General features: G+C 45.0%; 1 long non-coding RNA gene across 1 annotated transcript in view; it reads right to left on the bottom strand.

Annotated features, from left to right (window-relative positions):
• The window catches only part of LOC127019849 (uncharacterized), a 49,714-nt gene that overhangs the window by 23,823 nt on the left and 13,217 nt on the right, over positions 1-12,674 (bottom strand). Inside the window, exon 2 of the long non-coding RNA XR_007766987.1 lies at positions 2,832-2,908. This is a non-coding gene — a long non-coding RNA (uncharacterized LOC127019849). The remainder of the gene's footprint in view (positions 1-2,831; positions 2,909-12,674) is intronic.

The following is a 12,674-nucleotide window of genomic DNA, read 5'->3' as shown; positions in this document are numbered from 1 at the left end:
TGGAATACTTAACCAAAGAAGAATGCCAGGGACCTGCCTCCAGCAACTCATTTTTGCACTGCAATTTTTCTTCCCCCTCTCCTCTCGGCTCCTCAGGAGAGATCATTAACATGAAACGCTAGGGGACAGGCCGGCGATCCCACATTACTCACTCAGAGAGAGCAATTATTTCTAGTCTGATTTGCTCCTCTCGAGCAGGGCTTGGTTCGCAGGCGGGACCAGATGGTTCAAGGAACCACACGGCACAGGAAGGTGCTGGGATTTGTTCACCACCTGCTCAACTCCACTCCAGAGTGCTGCGTCCCGCTGGTGGGTGAACACATTTTTAGTTGGTGCTCAGCAAACCTTAGCTTCCCTACAGCATTTCCCGTGCCAGGGTTACTTCACGGCGTTCCACCCCCACGGGTGGGAAAACTGAGGCACAGAAGGCTTAAATCACGCAGGGTCTCGCAGCCACTCAGGCTGTGCTTTCCATGCGCCATGTCCTACTGTCTGGTCCTCTTTTGAGGCAACATGATGGACTATCAATTACCAACATCAGTTAGGAGAAAGCAGGGCAGATGCTGAGGAGTAAAAGATGAGCTAAAAGCAGTTTCCTAATGATCTGTGTCCTCCATAGCACAGAATATCTGTGTAAGACCAAGATGCAAGTACAGTGAAGTGATCAATTCTGCTACTGCCTGGCAGTGCTACAGCCCCAGCTTCTGCAGCAAATTAATGGGGGCAATCTCGGCCAGCGTGTGCAAGTGCATGGGAATCACTTGGAATGAAAAGCACTATGTCTAGAGAGCTAAGCGTAACTAATTGATTATTACTTATAATTACTTATTATTGCTGTCTTACTCCAAGTTCCCACATTATTGTCATCATCATCTGGGTGGAAATTCACCCTACTCTTCCATCAGAAGAAAATCATTAATAAATGTGATGAAAAAGCACAAAACTGCATTGAAGCCTCTGGTTCTACCTAAGTGCATTATCAGTGGAAACACGACCACGTTGCAACTCCTGTAACCCTCAGGATTTCCACGGGATAAGGGGAACACACCCTGCCCTTCAGCTTCTTTTGGCTGCTCTGGCTGAGAGAGGAGGTGCTCTTTCGGAAGATGGCGCTGCCAGACCCCAGCAGCTCACCACAGGCACGGGGTGAGTTAGGGCAGCCCCAGGCAGCAAAGCATCAAAGAGCAGTCCTAAGTCAGGGGGAAAGCGGCGATGACCTTTCTGTTCCTGTTTAAGAGCTCAAGAACTGCATAGCAGGAGTGTTAAAGGCCACAGGAAACTTGGCCTTTTAGAGCTAAGTGCTATACACCCACATCCCTGCCCAGTTATCTCTGCATTTACCCTTCCCTAGGAATGCTAAACACCCCGTAGTGTCAGCCAAGACTGTAGCCTGCCGTCTGCGTGCAGCAGACTCCCCTTCCCGCCCTGCCCTGCCCCTGCTTCCCTCCAGATTCTCCGTAGTTCGTCTGCAAAATATTTCACGTGGTTTTTGGGCGAGCCTCCACCCCGTCCTCGTTTCCTTCAGAGCCGTGATGCAGCCGTCCTTGCAGCCCTTGGAAGGAAACTGGCAGCTTCACAATGAAGCTTTATCAGACCCGGACACGTAAATATTTCTCATAAAATGTGACCTGATGTCAGTTCCCACACCATGCCGCTTGGGATCGCACTGCCTCACTCTCCTTCTCTAAGTCAATCCAGAGGCGATTTTGGGTCCGTCAGCCACCCAAAGGGGCACTTTCCCTAACAAGCCAAAATTGAGTGTAAGGCACAAGACTAACAAAGGCACTGAGACTAACAAAGGCACCAAGACTAACAAAGGCACCAAGACTAACAACCACCCCTGCCTAGTTACTTTCACCAGCCATGAAGAAACAGGGAAAATGTTGGTTGATGAAACAAAGATGAGCTAGATCTTAAATTCATACCCGGAACCTGTGCACGAGGGGATGGAAAGTTTTGCTGGCAGCTCTTGGCCGTAGCTTAGCCAGCTGTAGCCACCATCATATTCCCCAGCATGTAAGGCCAGGTCTATCTGGGATGGAGCCCATACCGCTGCTGTGAAGAGGAGCAGTGAGGGACACCAAAGCTGGAGGAGGCTCACACCAGGCTCCTGCTTCTACCCCTACCTCTCTTCTCTCACAACAGGAGCTGAACCTCAGCACAGATTCAGGTCTCCCCTCCAAAAGCAGCGCAGACATTGCTCTTTATTCCCATCTCTGATGGCGCTTCAAATCATTTCCTCATCTGTTAAATGAAACCCATGGTCCTTAAGCACGCAACTCACTCAGACAAGGCTGTCCCTGGATGTTTCTTCCTGGTGACGGACAGGGATGCACTAGTTAATGGTGGCACAGTGATGGAAATTGCCAGACAAATGGGAACAGTTCTCATCATTTTAATAATCTAGCACTACTAGCAGCACAGGTATAGATATTTTTAAAATTTGATTTTATCATGATGGCATCAGTATCAGAGAATGTGTTTTTCCTGAGGCTAGACAGTAGAGAAGGGAAGATACTGGGTTTCCTTGACTATCTTTCATCTGCCTTAAAAATTATTATTTTCCTTTATTAGCTGGTTTCATCGGTTATTGCAAGTAAAATAACACATCCTCAGTCCCATTAATAACTTGTATGTTGGTGGCCTCCCCACCTTCTCTCTCTTCTCTCCACAGATGGGGAGAACATTTCCTGCTCTCCATGCTCCTGGTTTCCTCCTCTTCCCCATGCTCCTCTCCCCCCATCTACCTCCACATTTTGAACCAGGAAGTATTTCTTGTTTGTTTACAAAAAGGAGGGAGAAAATATTGTAAAACAAAAAAACAAACCAACCTCAACCACATAGCGCTCCGGTGATGTGCAGCGGAACAGATTTCGGCTAGTTGCCGGAAGAGGACTCATCAAATTTCCTGTAAGAGAAATGATTACATTTCAGATGGAGCTGGCTTGGCCCTGAGTGGTGGTTAAACCAGATGACCTCCAGGCCTGAGCTCCCTTCCAGCCTAAATTACGCTGTGATTCAATGATCAGTCCCACACCGTAAAGCCCCTCTGTCTCCGTGGGACAGACACCACCTGCCGTGGTGCTGGCTGCATCCCGCCTAGCTCCGCTCATTGCTTATCTGGTGCTCAGGCATCACAGGATGCTTGGCTGTAATACTTGCCATCATTTTAAAAGCTTTTGGGACAATTTTTTATGTTTTTGACATTTCAGGACACTCTCAGATGCACGTGTCAACAGGGAAATACATCATTTCGGGCTCTGTCTTATTCCCCTTTGCCTTCCACCTCCCCCAAAGTGAATGATTATTTTGCATTCAGTCTCTCAATACTAAGGATACTCTCAGGGTCCTAAATCATCTGACAAGCCCTGCTTGACTCCTGAAATCTGGTTGCTTTTGATATGTAAATCATCAACAGCTTAAAAGCAACGCTACGTAAGGACTTGCCTCAAGGACCAAAGGCAAAGTGTCCTCCTCTGCCATCACTGGTGTGCCTGGTAACAGGAAAAGAAGGGGAAGATGCAACGAGCTATGTCCTGTTGACACATATCGAGCTAATTCAACCATATTATTGTCCATATTGGAATATAAAGGTATAATCTATTTTTTGCTGCTGTTTTAGATGCAATAGTTTTAAATAAACATTGTTATTGCCCTTAAATAATCATTATCTCCTTTTTTACGTCTGGCACAAAATAAAGTTACAGAACAGTGCAGGGGACATTTAGAGACTGAACACAGAGAGAAATGCATTCATCTCTAGCTGCTGGCCAGGCACTTACCTCCCCACTGTCCAAGCCCAGCCAGCTCAGACGTGCTGTGCTCACGGGCCAAAATGGCAGGTAGACTGCAGTAACCGTCACATGGGAAAGAATACTTATTTTTGTCCTTCAGCCTGCAGGAAGAGAATCTGCAGGTCCACTGAAAATTACTCTTCAGAGGGTCAGGTCCTTCGCTGTCAAAATTCTTGATGTTTTGTCTATTTGGAGGGGTGGAAGCAAACACCGGATTTTGTATGTGCTCTGCTAATGCCAATGCACTCTTTTCCTCTACTGGCAATCTTGTGAAAATCAATTTCTGTCTAAAAAGATCATTCCTGCAGTTGCTATCAGCTCCTGCCATATTTCAAGTGAATGAGAAGGGGCTGTCATTGCTTTGCACTGGTCATGCTGGCTCTTCTAGCCCCTGTACACCTCATGGTCCCTGTTCAAGCACGAATGTTCCAGTCTGTTTCTCTAAATAACTCCTTGGTCCCCCATCCATTTGGCTCCAGGGACTCCCACACCCTCTTTATTTCTGTAGATAACTAAAAAAAGGGTGCTGGTTTTCACACAAAGTTGCCAGATTGTCCAGGATCACATCAGTGATTCCCAGCATAATCTTACTCTTGACATGGCATTTAAAAATACGATTATTTATAAACAACACGCAAATGTAGCCATTTTAAAAATATTTGTTCAACAACAGTTACTGATGAATCAACATTTCCCATCCTTCCCCTTCCAGTAAGTGTCTTAGATAAGAACATGCTGCCCTTCCTGCTGGAAATCCTGTCGTGTCTTTGGAGATCTCGTCTTCTCCCTTCCTCTCCAAGGATCCACCAAGAAGGAAGGAAAAGTTGTTAGGATAATGAAATCAGGTTTTCGTTCATCTAGGGGCTATACTTTAAAATTCAGACAACAGCCTTGAATCAGATCTGTCGAGGTTTTTGTGCCGTGCTACAGAACAAAGCTAATGACATGGATGTGTCCTACCAAAACGAACCGTGGTACCACTTTGAGGAGCGCTAGGTGCACATAGCCCAGCTGGGCTGCATCAGGATGCGCAGACACAATCAGAGCAGGGGACATCCCCTCGCTGTAGGTCACATCTGGTAACAAGATGAAGCTTGGCTACTATCTAGGGAAACTTCGGGGTCCCCAGGACCAGCAGTCCTGACTAAAACAACTGCTCCTGCTCTTGTATCCCTCGCTTTACACAACTCGCTTGACAAGATCATGTCATCAGACTAGGTACTTCGGCAGTGTTTACATATGCAAGGAGGAAAACTGCAGAAACAGAATCAGTATATTTGGAGGGTGAATTTGCTCATCTTCAGTCTAAGAGCGCTTTAGCTGCCAGAGGACTCTCCTCAAAGGCCTATATGGCACATTTTATATTGAAGTCAAAAGCACTTCATGCTGATCGCAGGAGCACTGAGATGGTCCCACAGGAATCACAAGATTGAAAAACTTTCCTTCATAAGTCAAAACCTGATTATTAAAAGCAAACGTGATACAGACACAACTGGAAGTAAATACAGGCAGATTTCAAGCCAAAGGTGAAGGTCAAATACAGGCAGATTTCAAGCCAAAGGTGAAGGTCACTGAAGGAACTGCCATGGAGTTGTTTTTAGTAAGCAACTTTTCCACTCAGGAAATCCTCAGGTACTTTGCAACTGAAAATAGGGGTTGCAAAGTGCATTAGAGTTTGCGTGGGACTGCATCATCCTTGGATAGGAGGCGAGTATAAATGCAGATTATTCTTTTTGTAATTCTAAGATGGTGTAGCACAATCATGCATTTGGTTTTCTTTTTTTAAGCTTCCTGAGATACTTTGTTGAGCCTTTATTGAAATGCTATTCAGTTTCATTTGACCTACTGTCACTGTATTGTCACATAAATTGGGAATAAATCTGACATACTTAAAATGCTTCAGAACAGCTGCTGCTTTATAAGCCTGCAATTCCTCTGCAAGGTGATAAAACAACACACTGAAATCCATGTTAATTTTGTTTCAGGGTGATTTGATGTAGATGGCCTGGCATGCAACATTTCAAGCTTGTGTATTCTTTGAGCTGTCACCTAGGCTTTTCTCTGCAACTATGATGCTGGAAACTTCATTTTACCATTAAATGAAAACTGAGACTCTCATGCAACCTCATCTCTGCAAAAACTGTCACTACCAGAAAAACCCGAATTATCATGAGGCCCTACAATAAACGAGATCATCAAGAGCAATGTACTTCCCAGTGAATTCCACATTCAGGGTTTGATTAGCAATGAAAGCAAACAGAAATGGAGAGAAGAAATCCTTATTACATCTGTTGGCTAGCCAGGTTTATTCACTGGTGCTCTGCAGTTGCCTAGAAGCATGTGATTGGGCAAATACCCTGCAATTTGATTTCTTGCTCCAGTTCTGCCCCACGTTCGCAGGGTGCTGGGCTGGGCCATTGGCAGCAGGTGCAAGGCCGGTTTGGGAGGCCCTGACACTTTTTACAGTTACTTTACCCATCAGCTGAACAGACATGAGCCAGTCCCATTCTCTTCTAAAAGCTCCCTCTAAATCATCCTTCCAGTTTGTTGTAGAGAGAAAGCTCAGCTTTGGGCTGCTGATCTTCTTTGGGGTCTCTTTAATTATAATTTTCTGGCTGGCAGCCTCACTGTCAATGATCACAGAGGAAGTAATTTTCATAGAAGGAGGAAATTCATTCCTGTGGTAAGTACAGAGGTAACAGAGCCAAAAGTTTTAGGTACTCTTCTGAATTGCACTATACATACATTTCCTTTTTGCAGGGCAAATCATTTAACCTCTCTACCCGTTTGTCCTCATCTCTAAAATAAGGAAGGCAGAACTGACCTAGTTCATATTTCAAATGTCGAACGGTTTCAAAGCATTTTGAAGTCATTAAATAAAAGGCATTACAAAAGGACAATGTGTTGTTCCTGCCACACTGCTATGTAACACATAAGAAGAGGTAAAATATGAAATCAAGGAAAAGAAAGGTTAACGCTCTGCCTTCAGATTCAGATGCGAGAACTGTCCTGAACATGCTACACATATTTAGGATGAAGAAGCAATCGAGCTGACAAAAAAGCAGTTGCCTGTCTCTTTGCTTGTAGAAGTTTTAACACCGTGATAACAGCTTTTGCCTTAGTGATAAACAGACACACACACAGTGGGATACATGTAGGTTTGGTTCCTTTTATGAAGGCTACATCAGGTGAGGATCTGGCTCAAGTCCTTCCTCTACCTTTTCTTTTTCCTCCTCCTGTTACAACTGAAACTATTTCACCATAAAGCTATTAATACTTCGAGAGGGAAGGGTGGTGGCGAAAAAGCAGTCTCGAGGCACAGAGGATGTAATTCCGCTTTTGGACGTCAGAGCAGAGTTCACATGCATTTCCTTTACAGGGTGGATCGGCTGCTCCGTCATGCAGGCACCCCAGCCATGCTGAGAAAAGGGGCACCTAATGCTCTCCTGCAGGGTCAGCCACATCTGCCTCCATTTATCTCAGAATGAGGCATTACTGTTGCCGCTAGAAATTAATTTAGGGATGCGTGAGTGCTACTAAGATCAGGGTCTGGGTGTAACACCAGATCATTGCCTTGCGTGCACGAAACACCCTTGGAAGAGCTGGTAGGAATTTGTAACTGGAGGAAGCTGAGAGAAGCAACCCCAAGAGCCAGATTTTAACCTGAGAATGAAATGAAATCTTGTGTGTTCAAATAAAGACCCTGAAATTCAGGATCAGAGGCCACACAGATATTTACAGCAAGCCCTGAGAAGAAATGTAATGCACAGAGACTTGGTGAAGCTGCTCTGGAAGCATTTCATAGGGCGAAAAAGCCAATCCTAAGATATGGAGTTTGTTCCTGTAGACATCAGCGGGGATTTTGTTGTTATTGCACATGGGAACTACAGTTCTGACACATGGGTCAGACTTGTAGCTCAGAGTCCAACACATACCATCAGCATGGAGTGGAATGCTAACCAGAGGAAAGTTTACAGGACTTTTTTTGTTGACTCTTCAAATACACCTAATATTCAACCCTGACCGCCCTGGTACCACACCTTGCATCTGGCACGAACCAACCTGCTCGGCAAACTCAACCACTGACCCGCTGTTTCAGTTCCGCAGACACGGCACGGCGGGTCGGGTCAGCTGCCGCGAAGGCTCCCTCACGCAAGGCAGCAGGTTTAGGATGTGTCCTTGCACATATTCCTACAACAGCCCTGACTTTTCCTGGGGGTCTCTCCCAGTATGTGGTGTGGGGCTCCCGTCATTAGTACACTCACGCTCTTTTGTAACAAAGCAGAGTAATATGATAACTTTTATTGGAGTCTGTCTTCTCACTGCTCCCCTCTCTGCACAATCTCTCCACACTCCCCACTAAATACCCTGCTTGTTTCTTAAGCAGGGATGGATTCAGGATAAAGAGATTTTTACTTATTTTCGTAGGCTGACTTGAACCAAGTGGCCAAGAGAAGGAGACTCAAGACAAGCCTGGGGGCGTGAGGATGACACAAAAATTTGGGACATATGATTGAACACAGCGGGATCCTGGATACCTCTCCTCAGGGCTCAGAGTTGGCCAAGTTCTGCTCGGCATGGGGTCTGAATGGAGAAGCAAAAGGACCAAACCTCCTCCTCTGAAAGCCCCAGAGAGAACCTGTAGCCTGAGCACAACTTCCACATGGACCCGGGCCCCAACTCTTCACCCTCTGGCCTCTATAGAGCTGAACTGGTGTTTCCAGGTGCATTTAGTTCAGTGGGATTTACATTTTTAATACTGTTCATTGTTCTCCTGCCAGAGGTGGGATTTCTAGCAGTTAAAGTATTCACTGATCCCCAGGAAAACAACTGTCCAGAACAGAGGAAAGAAAATTAAATGCAGCATTGATGCTGCTCATCTACATCTTTCCTGGAGAAATTGTGCCTATTTATTCTGTGAGCATGAGGTGCGTTTTGTATTAATGTCCTAGATCCGAGCCTAGGACTTCATTCTTTCACAAGGTGCTCCCTCCTCTCCCACTTCCCCTCTCCCATTCTCATTTATCAGACAATGTCTTGGGTAGTAAAACATGTTTTATAGGATTCTCTTTTTTCTTTAGGGGAGAGGATGACAGGACAATTATGACTGTCTATCCAAGATTAAAAGCTTTTCCTGTGTATTCCTGTATTTAGCTCACAGGAGGCTGTTTTGTTTAGGCTTTGTTTTATTTTTCCAGGATGTTCTGTCTGCCACCAGGGAATCTTGCAGACTGTGGATCACGCACTTTGGGTGCTCTGAAAGTTGAGCTGGAGTCACTTGGTTCAAACCAGGGGAGTTGCTTTATCTGTTCCTGAAAGGATGCAGCCTATATTTATAATCACTCAGTGCAACAGCGATCCCCACCCTGTTCCCATCAGTAGACAAGGAACACAGGGCACTTTACCAAACAGGACCTGCCAAAAAATAACCACAGGGATGAGTAACCTCAAAATACGTTTTTCATGGGAATTTTGCACAGGACTGGGGTTCATGGTCTGGTGTTACCTCTCCATTACAAGTTCTGGTTAGCCTGTTTGAGACAGGGCAGGGCCATGTTTGGAGCAGGATGGAGAATAGCTAAGGTGCTTGGATGAGGGTATTTGCAGATTCTGCAGCAAGTAACAGTCCCCGTGTCAGGCTGTAGCTAATGAGAGGAGTTCCCTGGACAATTTTCACTTATGTTCAAGATCACTTTGATGGACAACACTTTGGGGCTTTTTCAGCCTAAATGATTATTAAATTGTTGAGACAAAGTGAGCCAAGAATCTCAGATTATGTTCCTGGGAGCTGGGCATCCTATCAGCAGCTGGAAATTTGGCTTCTTCCAGTTAGTGTCAAAGCCTAATATTTATTTAAAGCTAGGCTTTATAGTGCTCTTTATTGTATTTAGAATATTTTCTTTCAGTCTCAGGGAAGCTGCCAACTCATCTTAGCCAAAGATGACTCCTGCAACCTAAAATTACTGCCTCATCACATTCAGCCCATTTCTGGGGGACCAAATTAGGAACATATCGACTGATTTATACATTGCAGAGCTAGCCGGCTATCAGCCAAGGTTGATAAGCTGCTCCGCCCAGTAAGCACTAACAGAATCTTCTATGCTGAAGCCAAAATCAGGACAAAGCTCTACCAAGGAAACAGAAGTAGCTTCATTACACCCAGGGGAGCTGAAGCCTGAGGCCGGCTGAGACACACAGGATGCCCACCCACGACTGTGAACCAGAGAGCTCGTCCTATTAACCCCCACCCCATGGGAACATGGAAGGCGGTTCAGTGAGAAATACAAGTCCCGCAGTTCTGCGAAGGAGCTGGATTATTACTGCTCTGCTCACACTGCCTGAACAGCCTTCTAATAGTTTAGTGCATCTGAGTCATCATTAATTCCAGGAACAGATCCACTAATCAACAAGCGACAACAGGGACAGTGATCATTTGCTCTTGGTGGCTACTGGGGAAAAGACCAGAAGACATTAGCTGAGAGGACAATGCCAGATGGACGGCAGAAAACAGATCTCAATGTGTGGTCAAACAGCAGAGCGGGTTGGTGGGCGAGATGAGTGATCTCTAAGAACAGACCATTCCTGACAGCTGTCAATCAAACTGCAGACCCTGCCCTAGAATCAGCAACTGAGCTTGATGATAACTTGGATAATTGCTTGATCACCAACACTGCATGTTTATGATTAATGTGGAATGTCACGAAAAAAAATTGTGGGGGAGGAAGGGGAGGATGGAACACAGAAGTGGAAATGAATCCTGTCTTATTTTTTGCTCAATATAGGCCTCGGAAGTCATGTGTGCACTGAGTGAGCATTACAGACATGTTCCATGTCTACATACAAACAGAAAAAAAAGAAATACTATACAAATATAATAGAAACATAATATAGAAATATATAAAAATACTACATACTAAATACTAAATAGATAAAGTACTACCCTGTGGCCTCGAGAGATGTGCTGTAGTTTTGCAGGACCAATCCTATGGCTGGTACAGAACTAGCGGGTCTCTCTGTCCACCTTTAGTAATAAAGACACTGCAGAGAGGGCATACTTTGAAGCCGTCTCCCTTGCAAATAGGAGACAGAGTATTGTGTACAACAGACCAAAATCTCATTGTAAGGAAGGCCAGAAAGTCTGTGGCTGCTATCACAGCTTGAAGAATTAAGTGTTTATTCCTTCTCCTTCTTCCACGTCAGTGATAAAGTTCTCATATGTTTTTGAAGGAAAAGGAATCACATTCCCCAGATCTCCTTGCTTGCCTTCTGCTCCGTAGTCCCACACAGACATACAGACACACACACACATACAAAGGCTAGAATCTACCTTAAAAAAAACCCAAACCCTGGCATCAGCATCTGGCACATCCACTTAATTCCAAGAGCTTGGACTTTAAGGGAAACACACTGTAGTTGCCAGAGTCACTAACCCCTGAACTTCAGCTCTCACACACTAGTGTGAGTTGCCCAGACAAATCTAGGATACTCGAGGTCTCAGTACAAATGCATCCAACCCTGTCCTTTCCCTCACGCTGGTGTGAAGCCTCACAGCAGCTTCTGTCACGCAATGCATTTTTTCCAGCTCCTTCTAAAGCTGTAGGTAGAGCGCGCAATGTGAAAGTTCGAGTTGCAGCCACTTGCCATTGCTATGCAAAGGAAAGAAACATCTTTACGCCCGGCTAATCTGCAGAACTTATTACCACAAAATGTCATCGAAGTCAAGAGCTTAGCAGTGCTGTATGCACAAGGGGAGGACCCATGGTTGCAAAGAACTACGTAAAAACCTGTAGCGATACGGGAATGTTATGCTGTAAGGTGTCCACCAATTAGCATTTGGCTCAGGAAGCAAATTGGCTCAGAGAGCAAAGCCCATTACAGGCAGATGGCTCCACAATTTTTACTTAATGGAGTTGTCCTTTTCCTCCAAAGTATTGCTACAGTATACCGACAAAGGCAGAACACTGGATTTTATATTGATCTCAGCCATTACAGAAATTCCTTTGTTTCTGTGTCTCAACAAGAATAGCTGTGTATGTCATTTGAAGAATATGTATTTTATTTATTTCCCATCTCCTCGTCCCCATTCTCCATTTTTATAGATCTATTGGCATAGAAGTTGGATGCTTCAGCAAATGAGGTTAACCTCTAACCATAAATTACTGCTCCCTCAGGAGGAAGCGGTAATAAAAAAGGAAACTGCCACAACTACAGCGGAGGACAGCAACGGCAGACAGACCAAGGGTTGTACAAATTACAAAACCACCAGCCCCTGAAACCCATACCAGGACTAGCCATGCAAATAATAAAGTGTGACATAAACACACACAAAATTGGACTCAGTTTGGCCAGAACAATCATTCGTACGCCAAGAAAAATAAGCAGCGTTCCCATTTTCCCTGGAGTTTCCCATATAATGGCTCTCAGGGCCTCTGTCACATCAGAGACAACATGTGGCAACAGACCACAGGCAGCTGAAAAGAGAAATGATCAAATCATCTGTAGCATTGCTTTTAACTATCATATCATGCAAGAATAGAGGGCAAGGTAGCCCTTGGTAACAGTGTTCAGTCCAGGATAAATCAGAGTGAACTATTAGATGTCTGTCGTGATTTCTGTATCAAGATTGTGGGCTCATCCCAGTCTGTGGCCAGGATTTACCTGTGTGAATTTACATGCTCATCTTGAGATTTTTAAAAGAATGAGAAAGAGAGAAACATCTTCTTTATGACTAATTCCCCTCTAAGGCACCTCAGGTTGAGCTTCTGAGCATGGAGGGACCCTAAAATCACTGCCGTTTGGGGGAAAGTTACACAGGTCAGTCATAAGAAGGGAAAGGAAAGAGAGAATGAAATTCTGCAGGGCTGTGGCTAGGGGAGATGG

This window comes from Gymnogyps californianus, chromosome 9, assembly GCF_018139145.2.
Source record: "Gymnogyps californianus isolate 813 chromosome 9, ASM1813914v2, whole genome shotgun sequence".
In the NCBI taxonomy this organism is placed as follows: domain Eukaryota; kingdom Metazoa; phylum Chordata; class Aves; order Accipitriformes; family Cathartidae; genus Gymnogyps; species Gymnogyps californianus.
The sequence above is the reverse complement of the archived record's forward strand: the minus strand, read 5'-3'. Positions and strand labels throughout refer to the sequence as shown.